The sequence below is a fragment of the Myotis daubentonii genome, chromosome 3 (assembly GCF_963259705.1).
Source record: "Myotis daubentonii chromosome 3, mMyoDau2.1, whole genome shotgun sequence".
NCBI lineage: Eukaryota > Metazoa > Chordata > Mammalia > Chiroptera > Vespertilionidae > Myotis > Myotis daubentonii.
Window position 1 is genome coordinate 214,938,617 of NC_081842.1, and position 13,319 is coordinate 214,951,935.

A 13,319-nucleotide genomic window follows, 5' to 3' on the forward strand; every position below is an offset into this window, starting at 1 on the left:
ACACTGGGGATCGAGCCTGCAACCCGGGCCTGTGCCCTGACCCGGAACCGAGCCATGACCTCCTGGCTCATGGGTCACCGCTCAGCAGCCAAGCCGGGGTGGGCTACAATGTATATTCTTGCTCGCATCTCCTTGTGTGCATGTCAGAGTCCCGATGAGTGTTGTCCGAGAGAAATATAAAGTGAGAAACATGTGTAATGTCAAAGTTACCAGCAGCCACATTTTAAAAAGTAATTAAAAGACAGATAAAATTAAATTGAGTAATACATTGTACTTGATCCAGTATATCCAAAATATGGTCATTTTGATGTTATCAAGATAGAAAAATTACTAAGCAGATATTTTACTTTTTCCCCTCTTATTTTGAAATCCGTTATATAATTTATACTTGCGGTGCACACTACAATTCAGACAACAGATTTTCATCAGAAATCTTCATCTCGCCCTGGTAGGTTTGGCTCAGTGGATAGAGTGTCAGCCTGCGGACTGAAGGGTCCTGGGTTTGATTCCGGTCCAGGGCATGTACCTTGGTTGCAGGCTCCTCCCCAGCCAGGGCTCTGGTCGGGGTGCCTGCAGGAGGCAACCAATCGATGTGTTTCTCGCCCATCGACATTGCTCTCTGTCTCTCCCTCTCTCTTCTACTCTCCCTACAAACCAATGAAAAAATATCCTCGGGTGAGGAGTCACACACACACAAAAAAGAAATATTCACCTCTAAGTCGATTTCGTACAATTGGCAGGTGAAAAAGTCAGCTCACAGACTCAAACTGTTCTAAAGATACTTCAGAAAGTTTTCAAATAAAGGAATTCAAGTACCGATTCTTACATTTAAATGAATTAAAATTAAATAAATAAAATGCTTAAAAACCCCCTTCCTGAGTCATTCTTTCAGAGTTCGGGGCTCAAACTCCGCGTGGCCGGCTGGGGGCCACACCGGACCGCGCAGCCCGGGGCACACACGCCGAGTGGAACTGCCAGGTCCCAGGCCTCACCTGGGGCAGGTACAGCCACGCAGTCACGTCACCAGAGTGAAGAGGTGACGTCCACTAGCAAGAGCAACACACTTTTCCTTCCCCACCGACACTCGGTTTTGTCGAGCTTGCTCATTCCCGCCGACCGGAGAGGCCTCAGATGCTCCCGTCATTCTAATTTGCATCTCCCTGACTTTCCATAAAAGGTTTCTCTTCTCCAAAGAGCCTGCTTACAATCGTGGCCCACGTGTCTGTGGAGTTATTTGTCCTTTTCTTATGAGCTTCTGGAGTTTCTCTAGATTGAAGTCTTTTGTTGATTAAATGAGTTGGAAATATCTCCAAGTCACCTTTTTATTTCGTTTATAGAGGGGTTTTTTCTTTTGATAAGTATTTCTTAATGTGGATGCAGACAATTTTTCAACCTTTTCCTTTATGTTTTATGATTTTTATTCTTTAGAAGAATACTTCCCTAACCTAAAGTCACATCTTTTTAGATTTAAATGACTTGTAAAAATCGTTGAAAGGAACTCTAGTGAGTTTGGCTCAAGTGGATAGAGCACCAGCCTGTGGACTGAAGGGTCCCGGGTTCGATTCCGGTCAAGGGCATGCATCTTGGCTGCAGGCTCATCCCTGGCCCAGGCTGGGGCACATGTGGGAGGCAACCCATTGATGTGTCCCTCGCACATCGATGTTTCTCTCTCTGTCTCTCCCCCTCCCTTTGACTCTCTCTTAAAAAGAAAAAGTTGAAAGGAAATGTTTAGTGGGAGACAGACATTGTGGTGGCTCTGCCAGAGGGGCCCAGGCCCTGCCTTTGGTGGGACGCAGACCCGCGCGGAGCAGCTCAGTGTGCACATCGCCCTCCGCTACTGTGACACAGCCTGCCGCGATCCCGTCCTCTGATTGTAAAACCGCATCCTGCTTTGGGTTCCTCTTTCTGAGAATGGCCAGGCCAAAAGGCTTTCTTTTCTTTTTTTTAAGAAAGAACCTTTATTGATTTCTTAGAGAGGGAGAGAGAGAGGAACACTGATGGGAGAGGGAAATATCCATCAGCAGCTCCCGACAAGCCCCCGCTGGGATGCAGCCTGAAGCCCGGGCATGTCCCCGGCCAGGAATCCAACCGGCAACCCTTCCGTGCGTGAGGCGATGCCCAACCACTGCGCCGCACGGCCAGGGCATGCTTTCCTTCCGACTCAAAATGCTGGGGCTCGTCAGGAACGCTGGAGAGCCACTTACCATGCTCCATGGGCTTCGCCGAGCTTGGGGAGTCAGGAGCACCTCCGGCCACTCATTCCTGAAGCCATGACCAAAGGGACGGGCGGGGCCCCGGGACACAGGCACCCCAGTCCCCTGCCTCTTCCCACATGGAAACGAAGCTTTCCACTACACTCACCCAGCGGGAACGCAGGGAAGTTCTCTGCTGTAAAAACTCATTCCTGCCCTGGCCTGGTGGCTCAGGTGGTTGGCGTGTCGAAAGGTTGTGGGTTCAATTCCCAGTCAGGGCACATACCTAGGTTGCGGGTTTGATCCCTGGTTGGGGCCTGTACAGAAGGCAACTGCTCAATGTTTCTCTCTCACATCAATGATTCTCTCTCTCTGTCTCTCTCTCTCTCACCTTTATTCTCTCTAAAATAAATAAAAAGCATATCACTGGTTGAGAATTCAAAACAACAACAAAAACCTCATTCCTACCAGGAGAAGACTCTATGGCGTGGGCAGCACATGATCCAATGCCCGACACGGGGCAGGAGAAAGTGGGGACTCTGGACCCAGGACCCAGGACCCAGGGTGCAGCTGCCGATGAGCCCAACCGTCTGAAGCCGACGCCCCGCTCTGCAGATGGCACGGGGCACAGATGCCAGCCGAGGCCGGGGCTGCAGAACCGCCCCGAGAATGCAAACTGGCACAGCCACTTCGGCAAACTGACAGCATCCGCGATGCCCTCGGACCCAGCGGTCCCACTCCTGGGCAAACACCTGACAGAAAGGCCAGCCTGCGAGCCGAAGAGGAGTCCGAGAGCGCCTGCAGCAGCGCTATTCCTGACAGCCCCCCCCCCACCTGGAAAGTGCCCGAAGGCGCAGCAGCAGTGGAGCGGAGAGATCAACTGTATCCGCTCCCACCGGGATGTGACGGAGCAGTGAGCACGGTCTCCAAACACACACAATATAAATGCGTCGCACAAGCATGAAGCAGAAAGAAGTCAGGCCCAGAGGAGTACGTGCTCATGATTTCAGTCACACAGAGAGCAGGCACGGGCAGACTACCCTCTGTTGGCAGAGAAGATGGGGCTCACCCCTAGGGGAGAGCCGTTACCCCGGGGGACAGAGGAGTGAGGGCGTCTGGGTGCTGGGAATTTTGGGGGTTTCTTGATCTGAAAGCTGGGGACTTTTCACAGACTCAACACATCCTCAGTCCAAGGGGTTCAGATGGGCTGACTTCAATCCTGGCCTGAGACCCAGGCCCAGCCCATCGGAACCCCGAATTCCACCACCACCACCACCACCACCCCACCCTGGCCCCGGTCATGGGGAGTGGAAGCCAGAATGAGACTTAGGCCCCGCCAATCACTGCACATCATCTTCACAGTGATTCCAGGATGTGCACGGGATTATCAAATCCGTGCAGTGGGTTTTGACCTCTGGATTTCTTTGGGGACTTCCTCCTGGGGAGGCAGAAAAACACAGAATATGTACCTAAAGCTGCTGGTGACCATCTGCTGCCCTTAAGGGGCGGAACCTAAGGAGAGGACAACGTGGAAAACAGAGCTCAGGGTGGAGAGTCCACGCGGGGGCCCAAGGACAGCCTCTGATTTCCTGGATCCAGCCATGCCTGAAGCAGGCTCTATCCCTGCACTTTTCAGTTCTATCAGCCAAGGGTCCCGGTTTTGATTCTGGTCAAGGGCACATGCCTGAGTTGCAGGCTCGATCCCCAGTAGGGGGCGTGCAGGAGGCAGCCAATCAATGATTCTCTCTCATCACTGATGTTTCTATCTCCCTCTCCCTTCTTCTCTGAAATCAATAAAAATATATATATATGCATATATGTTTTTAAAAAGATACACTTAGGAGCTGGGTGGGTCAGATGGGGTACAGTGAGGGAGGAGGTAGGATGACAGCCAGGTTTGGGCTTGGGAGATTGGCTGGGGAGGGTGGAAATTTCCCAAGATGGGGAAGCATAAGGGAGAACTACGTTTTGGGGGCAATAAAACAGCAAGATCCGCATCTCAGACATAGTGAGTCTGAGCTGCTAACTGAACGTCCCAGGGAAGACAGCCAAAGGGTGAGGCCAGGCTGGAGCTCAGGGGCGAGGTCGTTAGGGTCACGGGCTATAATCTGGGGGCGGTGGTGACACACAGATGTGGACCCAGGAGACAGATGAGACAGAGACAGAGGGTCCGAAAGGGGTAGGACCACCCTCAAGGCACTCGGGACCCAGCAAAGATGAACCAGGAGTGACTGATCCTCCCTCACCCTGAGTCATCCAGACTGTTCAGGCAGGCGTGTGTCTGTCCACATCTGAACCGTTAGTAAAATATCAAAGACAACTGGACAGGGAGGAGCTCAGTTCCCTTCCTTCACCTTCCACTTCCGGCCAGCACCAGGCACAGAACCAGCTGCCTGGCCGCAGGGCGGTTTGGGCTGCGGGCCTCCGTCCCGGACCCACCATCCATCCCCTGGCCAGCTGTTCTCAGCGAGACGCACTTTCTCTGGCCCGCGCCGCCCGAAGAACAGTTTCTCCAGCTGAGAACGTGCGACTCCCTCCAAATATTCCAATAGAAGTGCCCCGCCTCCCCAGCCAGCAGCTGCCGGCCTGGATTTATTTCTAAGGGGGAGGGCAGGCCACGGATGCAGGCGCCCCCTCCAGGCTGGGAATGGGGTTGCAGCCCATCTGCTAGTCCCCTGGGCTGGCAGACCTGCTAAGAAATGCCTTTCATTCCTTTTGAAACTCCAGGGACCTGGGGCTCTGAGCTGGCATCTCCTGAGTCATCGCAAATGTGGCTGCCGCCCCAACCAGGAGCCGCTGCCAGCCTTTGTCAACGTACAGCGACAGGCTGCTTGGTGCTGCAGCCAGCAGGCGTGCGAGGGGCCAGGCCTCGGGGAAGAGAGAAATGTGCCCACTTCCCCGAGCCGTGCACTTCCTCCTCCGTGAGCGCCCTCGGCCCTCATGGGCCTCCAGAAGGTACCCTGGAGCAAGCATGTCAAACTCGTGGCCCACAGGCCGCATGCCTTGTTTGTTTGGCCCGTGTTAGCCGTTGAGTTTGACATGGTCCCCACCAATCTGTCTACAGCGAGAGATGCTTGTCAATCCCGAGACAAAACCTCTGCCCAACGCCTGATTTCAGAGCTGAAGTTACAACCCCAGAAGCCCAAGAGAAGGAGCCTCAGAAACTCCTAGAAGGCGGTTAGACACATCGTCCAAGTATCTACCATCAACACGGCTGGGAGGATCCAAGACCAGCAGGCACCGTGATGAGGGGTAGGGCCCCCCGCCCCTCCCCCCCCCCTCCCCCCCCCCCCCCCCCCCCGCCAGCCTTCCGCGCTGTCCTGACGGAGGGAGTCCCCACTGAGCCTCTTGACCTGGGGTTACTTCCAGGTCCTTCTCAGCCTCAACAGTCCTTCTAGCCCTCGCCGGTGTGGCTCAGTGGCTAGAGCGTCGGCCTGCAGACTGAAGGGTCCCAGGTTCGATTCTGGTCAGGGCACATGCATCCCCAGTGGGCTCGATCCCCAGTAGGGGGTGAGCAGGAGGCAGCCGATCAATGATTCTCTCTCATCACTGATGTTTCCATCTCTCTCTCCCTCTCCCTTCCTCTCTGGCATCAATAAAAATATACATATTTTTAAAAGTCCTTCTAACCAAGTGTTCTCTCCCGCAGAGAAGGAAATGAACACTCTTCCTATCGCCTGACTTCTGTGGGAGCCAGATGCCAGTGGGCGCCTCAGAAACGGAGTCAAAGGTCTTTACCCAGAGCACCCACTGCCCGGCCAGCTCCTGCACATCCACCTTGAAGAAGCTTCTAGAAACCAGCCCCTGCTCTGGCTGCGAGGAAAACCCTCCTGGAGACCCCGGGGAAGAGGCTGGAAGGGCCTCTCTCTGCCCCAGGAGGCCAAGTCCTGCTCATTCATTCATTCAGCAAATACTGATTTGAGCACCAGGGGAGGTGAGGGGGAGGGGGCGGCACCACCCGCTCTCATGGGGTTTTAGTCCAACAGGGGAAACAAAACGAGGAAAGGACAGCGGAGAGACAGGCCGATTTCCGAGAGTAAAAGCGTCGAAATGGAATAAAAACGAGCCTGCAGGGAGGGTCTCTTGTCAGGGAAGGGTCCTCACGGGAGACTGTGGGAACTGAGGCTCAAATGAGGAGAAGGATCCAGAAAAGCTCTATGAAACAGGTTGGGCCCTGGAGTCGAGGCCTGGAGGCGAGCTGGCTGGCGGGGAGGGCGCGAGCCTGCAGGGGGAGCCTCGTGAGGAGTCCAGGCCTGTCCCCAATGCAGGGCGGGGGGGGGGGGGGGGGCGGTCACTGGTGTCGAGCAGGAGACTGACACGGCCTGATTTACACTTTACACTGAAGACACTTCGGCTGCTGTGAGGCAGTGGAAGGGAGGGAGGCAAGAATGGAAGTGGGAAAGGCATTTAGCCCCAGGGCACCAGGTCAGGCTAGATCAGCGGTTCTCAACCTGTGGGTCGCGACCCCTTTGGGGGTCGAACGACCCTTTCACGGGGGTCGCCTAAGACCATTGGAAAACACATATATAATTATGTATTGTTTCTGTGATTAATCACTATGCTTTAATTATGTTCCATTGGTAACAATGAAAATACATCCTGCATATCAGATATTTACATGACGATTCATAACAGTAGCAACATGACAGTGATGAAGCAGCAACGGAAATAATGTTATGGTTGGGGGTCACCACAGCGTGAGGAACTGTATGAAAGGGTCGCGGCGTGAGGAAGGTTGAGAACCGCTGGGCTAGGTGGATGGGACGGGAACAGCTGTGCCCTCCAGGCCACCAAACGCCCCATCCTCCCCTCGGCTGAGGGGCGGGCACTTGGGCCTTGAGCCTTCCTGTCCTTCAGAACCTTCTTGACAAAGAACTTGAGCTACAACCAGAAGGAAAAGTGGATGGTCCAGGGCCCCCAACAGGTAGTCTCAGGAAAGATATGTGCTGTTTTCCCAAAATACGAAACCTTTCGCGGGAGCACGTCAGTGTGTCCCCCGGGGAGGCCCCGTCTCCCAGCTTCCTCCCTGCCCGGTGGCCCTCAGGACAGAACGATGCCCCCACCAAAGCCGTCAGCCACAGCAAGAGGGAGGCGGGCAAGGCTGGCCAGCGCAGGCCGCGCCTCTGCTGCCCTCTAAGGCGAAGCCTGTCCGGGCGGTCAGCTGGGTGGGGACCCGTCCAACAGGGAAAGAAGGGAAGGGAGCCTCCAGGAGCCGAGGCCGGGCACGCAGGACGTCCCAACGGCCGGACCAGGAAGGCAGGGCTTGTCTGGGGGCTGACGGCCCCCGCTCCTGCCACAGGAGGAACGAGCGGGGGAGGGCAGGGTGCGGATGGACAGGACGAGCGCCGTCAACCGCTGAGGGCAGCCCCGCGTCCGCCTGGGAAGGAGGCTGAGGCCGAGCCGCCCGCTTTTCTTGTCTGCCCACTTCTGCTTCCCTGTCATTTTTTAAATGTTCTTCTTCCTTTTCTTTTTTAAACTTTATCTTATTTATTGCTCTGAGAGAGAGATTGATTTGGTTGTTCCACTTATTTAGGCATTTGTTGGTGGATTCTTGTATGTGTCTTGACCGGGGATTGAACCAGCAACCTTGGTGGGTGGGGATGACACTGACCAGTGGTGCTGCCTGGCGAGGGCTTTGGGGTGTCTTCCTTTTTAAATGTTTACCCGCCCTCATTTTAAATGTGTCTCCCTTGAGGCCATAGTTTTCTTTTCTTCTTATTCTTCTTTTTTTTTTTTTTTTTGGTTAATCTTCACCCGAGGGTATTTTTTTCCATTGATTTTTAAATATATCTTATTGATTTTTTACAGAGAGGAAGGGAGAGGGATAGGGAAGTTAGAAACATCAATGAGAGAGACACATCCTATCAGCTGCCTCCTGCACACTCCCTACTGGGGATGTGCCCGCAACCAAGGTACTTGCCCTTGACCGGAATCGAACCTGAGACTCTTGAGTCCACAGGCTGACGCTCTATCCACTGAGCCAAACCGGTTAGGGCTCCATTGATTTTTAGAGAGAGAGGAAGGGAGGGGGAGAGACAGACAGAGAGAGAAACATCGATGTGACGGAGACACATCCATTGGTTGCCTCCTACACGCCCCGACCTGGGGTTGGGGATCGAGCCTGCAACCCAGGTAGATGCCCTTGACCAGAATCAAACCAGGGACTCTTCAGTCCATGGACCAATGCTCTAACCACTGAGCAACCGGGCAGGGCAGGGCAGGGCAGGGCCATAGTTTTCAACAGGACAGTAACTTTTTTTTTTTAAAGTTAAGAACAGTAACTTATAATTTGAATAATTAAAAGGGAAAAAGTATCTTGATTCAATGGGGGAAAGCAAGACAGACATCAAAAGTGAGAGGTGTGGATCTGGAAATTTTGGTCTACTATATGGAAAAAAAAAAAAAAAAGACTTCTGACCCCTGCTGCTGTCAGAAAATGTAAACCGTGACCTGCAAATTTCTATCCCAACTATCTCCCTGATGCTCAGTCCCAGGCCCACCGGGGAGGGGCTGCACCCCAGGGGATCCCTCGACACTGCACGCCCAAGTCAGTAGGAAAGCCCATGGTCTCAGGCCAGGAAGTGTGGGGAATTCAGGAACTGTCTTAAGGAAGCAATTCAAGGGCTAAAAAAACTACACGCACTAAGGTACTCATTGTGGTATTGTTTGTAAAAGTGATAAGTCTAAAGTAATAGGGAAATGACTAAGTCAACGACCACTCGCTAACTTAAAGGAGTGGGTGTGGTCACCAGGCACTGAATGACACCACACACACCCCCATCCATCCTGGCAACATGCCTGTGGGCAAAACAGTGCAGGAAGCATCAAGAACCGGCTGGACTATGGGTGCATGTGGATGTCACAATATGACTTCTCAATGTTAATATCTATGAAAGTTAAGCAAGCAGATGATTGTTAAAATCACTTAAAACTAGCCCTGGCTGGGTGGCTCAGTGGATTGGAGCATCAGCCCATATACCAAAAGGCTATGGGTTGAATTCCCGGTCAGGGCACATCCCTGGGTTGGGGGTTTGATTCCCATTCCTGACTTATACAGGAGGTGGCCGGCTGACTTCTCTCTCTCTCTCTCTCTCTCTCTCTCTCTCTCTCTCTCTGTCTCTCCCTCTCATTCTCTCCCTCTTTTCTGTTTCTAAAGATCAGTAAAGTGCATATCCTTGGGTGAGGATTTAAAAAAAAAAAAAAGGGGAATTACTTAAAACTAAAATGCTTGCAGAAAAAAGAAAAAAAATTAGCAGTCCCCTGACCTCCACAAGCAGACGTACCACTCCCAATTTCAGTTGTTTCTTTGGATATTTGTCTCTCTCTGTTTCCAAACAATAGGTTTGCACTGATATTTCTGGGTTTTCAACTTTGAACTTCTTGCCCTGCGGTACGTTTGTGCTTCCCTACAAGTACACACACGCACACACCCGCTCGTCCGCCTTCCGAATACGGCGAGGGGATCGTTTTTCGTTAGTCAAACATCAGCGCTTACTATGTAAACATGGTTCAAGGCCAGGCCACTCAGTATGCTATGATTTTATTTCCTTTCTTGTTCACCTTTTTGTTATTCCTGTAGTTGATAGTTGCCTCACTTTTCATTTTCTTTGTTTTCTATGTATGGCTATGTAGTTCCCCCCCCAACTCTCCCTCAGAGCTATAAAACTAAAAACAAAAAACAAACAAAAAAAAAACTCCTTAAAATGCAGCAAATATGTCAGATGAGCCACCAGCTCCCTTCTTCTTGGCGCTACTCCTCCCGGGCCCTCGGCGACCATGCTCCGAGCGGGCTGCTTGCTCCCAGACCAGCCGCATGGCTGCGGTGCCGGGACTTCCCTGCACCATCACAGGCACTCCCTTCCCCGCCTGGGCCCCGCACCAGTCGGGGGACTTGGCTGCAAGTAAAGAAGCCACCGCTCCCTGGTGAGCTAAGCAGGAGGAGCTGGTGGATCAGGACGGTTGGCGCACTGGGAGGAGGTCACCGTTCCGCTGGAGGGTGTGAGAAGGATGAGTGGTTTGTACACTGGGAACAGAGCAAACCAAAAGATGAGGCGACTATCAAGTCGGGGAAAAACGAACAGCCGGACAAGACGAGAAATATAACTGCGGCCCACGGCGCGAACCCCGCACTGAATGTCTGTCGGCGTTTCTGTTGCTGCCACTGAGTGCTGGGTGTCAGTGTGCACGCCTGCCGCTTCTGCGCCAAGAACGTGACCTTGTCGCCCATCCCTGCTGCAGGGACAGAGTCCACCCGTCATCCCTCTCTTCTGTGTCAAGTCTGACATCGGTGCATCTCATCAGTGGAGCCCAGGCCACAGGTCCCGGCTACGGGGGAGGCCTGGGAGGGAACGGTTCTCAGGTCCCATGATGGGGTGTGTGTTTCTTTTTTCTCACCACTCCCGAGACCCGGTGAGATAACAGCTGAAACACAGACGGCCTCTTGGCAGCGGCGCCGAATGGGAACAAGGGAACACTGTGCTACCTGTTCCTCTCTCTTGGTCTACGTTCTCCTCTGACTGGAGCACATCCTCCAGGATCTTCCTTGAAAAGAGGCACAAAGGGGCGGAGGGGCGTGTCACGTTTGTGAAAATTCGTGCCTAAAAGGTACCTTTATTATTTTGCTTGGGATGCACTGACAGGGCTCTGGGCTGGGAATGAATTTCCCCTGGAAACTGGGAGGAGCGGCTCCATTGTGGGGCCGGTTCTGTGCTGCTGTGTCCAGTCCAATGCCGTCCTGTTCTCTGACCTCCTCTGCGCGCCCGCTTCTGTCTCTGTTGGCTTTTTGTAACGTTTCTCTATCTCTGGCGCTTCGAGAGTTCATAAGATGTCCTGCGGCACATCTCATTCTTTCACGTGCCGCATCTTTTATTATTCATTGTGCTGAGCACGACTCAGAGACGCTGAACGGGGGACTCCTTCAGTTCCAGAATTTTCTCCTGTAGTTTCTTGGATAACTCCCCCTGCTCCGTTTCTCTCCCCGCGTTTCCTTGAGGTCCTATGGGATGGATACTGGGCCTCCCAAGCTGATTCTCTCATTTTCTTGCCTTTCTTAGGAATTTATTTTTCAATCTTCCAGCTCTATCCCATGGAAATTTTTACTACTACAATCACAGTTTCATATCCAATAGCTTATTACGGTTTTATGAATGTTCCCTTTTTTAAAACAACCATGTCTCTGACTTCCGAATCCCTTCTTTCTGTGTGTGGGGGTCTCTGGATTTCCCAGTCGAGGCCTCATGCTGTGTGCGATGACCCGCAGCTGCCGCTGAAATCGCAGAGCGAGGCACCCCAAGCTGTTTGTGCACAGGCAGGGCTAGTTGCCAGTAGGTGTCACTGCGAAGAGACGAAGTAGCAGCCTAGCTTTTCAACAGGGTCCCCCACAATGCTAGTATCCGAGGGTCATTTTTCTCATGAGGCCAATTTTCTCAGAAAGGAGGTCTTTAAGGCCCTGCCTGGAGGGTGGGGCTGAGCCAGGCGGCACGGGTCCGGGAGCCAACCAGGAGAGGGTGTCCCTGAATCCTCCCGTTCTCAGGACAGTGGGTGCCTCCTCAGCCTCCCCAGCTCGCCCCCCCCCAGGCCCAACGCCGCCTGCAGGAAACCCGGCGGGAGATGGAGCCCCCTGGTTATATGGGCTGAGCAAGGCGTCTGTAGCTCTAAACACACTTTCAACCCATCTTCTTGCTTCCCAGCACCCTCTACGCCGGTCCGGAACACTCTGTAGCCCCCATTCTTGAGCCTGGGGTGCGGGTGGGGGGTCCTATGGGCACATCAGCCTGTTCCCCCACAACACAGGACATTCGGTGCTCTCTCCCGGCCTCTCTCCCCCCCACCTGTTTAGTATCTGTCAACGTTTTTACTCACATCCCTCCTCCTCTCTCATCCTGTTCTTTTTCTTACAGGTTCATACCTTTACTCTCGTTCTAGTGGGCTTTTGAAACAGAGCAGAAACAAACATATACATTCAATCGGTTATGCTCGTGTGGAAGTCCGCAACAATACTTAACAATAAATAAACATCAAGTTTCCAAAGATACACACACAAGACTAGTGGGTAGGGGAGGGTATTCCCACAAGGAAACAGTGGTTGGTGCCGGGTGGGGGGAATGACGGGAGAGGTATGCTTGCATTTTTTTTTTCATTTTGCAAATTTTTCACAGTAACTGGGTATTCTTATCGATAAAAACATTGAGGGTTATGAAAAGGCATCTTCTGAAACAAGTATCAAGGTGCGTAGGAGAAACTCGAATCAAGGAATTCTGGGCCAGACTCCTGGCCTATGACACAGTGGCTATGTTTACCTCAACTTTATGGGTTAAAATTCTGCTAAATATTTTGATCTTTAAAAAGAGATCCACATGTAACAAAAAAAAAAAATTTGGAAAGTACCAATGAAGATCTGGAGAAAATGAGGTTAAGGGGGGGCCTACAAGGGTGAGACCACGCTATAACCCGCACCCTTTCCATCCTGAAATGACAGTAGCTGTTCAAGCATCTGGGTAAGGAGGAATGAGCTGTCTGTCCACGGGATACATACGTACCCACAGAGCCTGCAAAGGGGACTGCAGCCTATGGACCTGGGAGCTCCCCGACCAGACCCAGCTCCTCCCATACGCCAGAGTGGGGTGCCCAGCCAACGTCAGTCTCCGGCCTCAGTTTCTTCCCTGGCACAATGAAAGGACTGCATTCATCCCCCAAGCTAATGTTCTAGAAGCTCCAAGGAGCACCCTATTACTGATACAGTGACTGCCAACTCTCTAGAGAAACAGAATGTCCCCGGTTAAGGACTCCTTGAGAAGCAAGATACCGAGTTATCAAAATTCAGCCAGCTCCTTTGGAAGAATGTCTTACTTTCTCTCTCCCCAAATAAGCCAGCCCACTTCTACCAGGACAGGGGCAAGTCAAACACCAAACACTGCAGCTGAACCACGGGCCCCAGGGCTCCCCGGAGCTCCCACCCCTGCCTGTCCCAGCAGCAGCACCCTCTCTTGGGAAGCTGGCTAAGGTCTAGTTCACTTTCCGCATACGGACTCTTCACACCAACTCGGGTCATCCTCTTCCTCTCAGCTCTAGTCCTACCCAACGGTTCTCCTGTGACTTTGTGGTCGGGGAGGGCGGAGGGTTACACTC

General features: G+C 52.7%; 1 protein-coding gene across 7 annotated transcripts in view; it reads right to left on the reverse strand.

Moving 5' to 3' along the window:
• The window catches only part of PIK3CD (phosphatidylinositol-4,5-bisphosphate 3-kinase catalytic subunit delta), a 51,368-nt gene that overhangs the window by 13,761 nt on the left and 24,288 nt on the right, over positions 1-13,319 (reverse strand). The gene's annotated exons all lie outside the window — the stretch shown is intronic.